Consider the following 471-nt stretch of genomic DNA (forward strand, 5'->3'; position numbering starts at 1 on the left):
TATATAAATAAATATTCGAGATAGATCATTGAATCTGATGAATTTAGTTTGATGAATTTTTTTCTTAAATTATTTAGAATTTAAATATAATCTTTTCAGTTTTTTTAACTGAATTACTTTCGTATGTTATAAATCATATTTTAGACCAAAAAAAAAAAATTTATGAAAAAGACAAAAGATATATATTATGTCCGAGGCAAAGCGGATATAGGCCGTTAAGATACCCATAGATATGTAATTTAACATGATAAATAAAATAAATGTAAATAATGAGAAGAATAATATAACACGTAATTTCCTTTAATGTATAATCTAGTGGCGTGCTCAGGATCTTGAAATTTTCCGAGAACTGATGATTCATGAAAAATTGAAAATATCCAGCCACTTTGATTCTGATTATTTTATTTATTTTATTGACATATATGTTAGTGATATATATATATATATGTTTTGAATTGATAATATAAATGA

Source organism: Arachis ipaensis, chromosome B10 (assembly GCF_000816755.2).
Source record: "Arachis ipaensis cultivar K30076 chromosome B10, Araip1.1, whole genome shotgun sequence".
Lineage (NCBI taxonomy): Eukaryota > Viridiplantae > Streptophyta > Magnoliopsida > Fabales > Fabaceae > Arachis > Arachis ipaensis.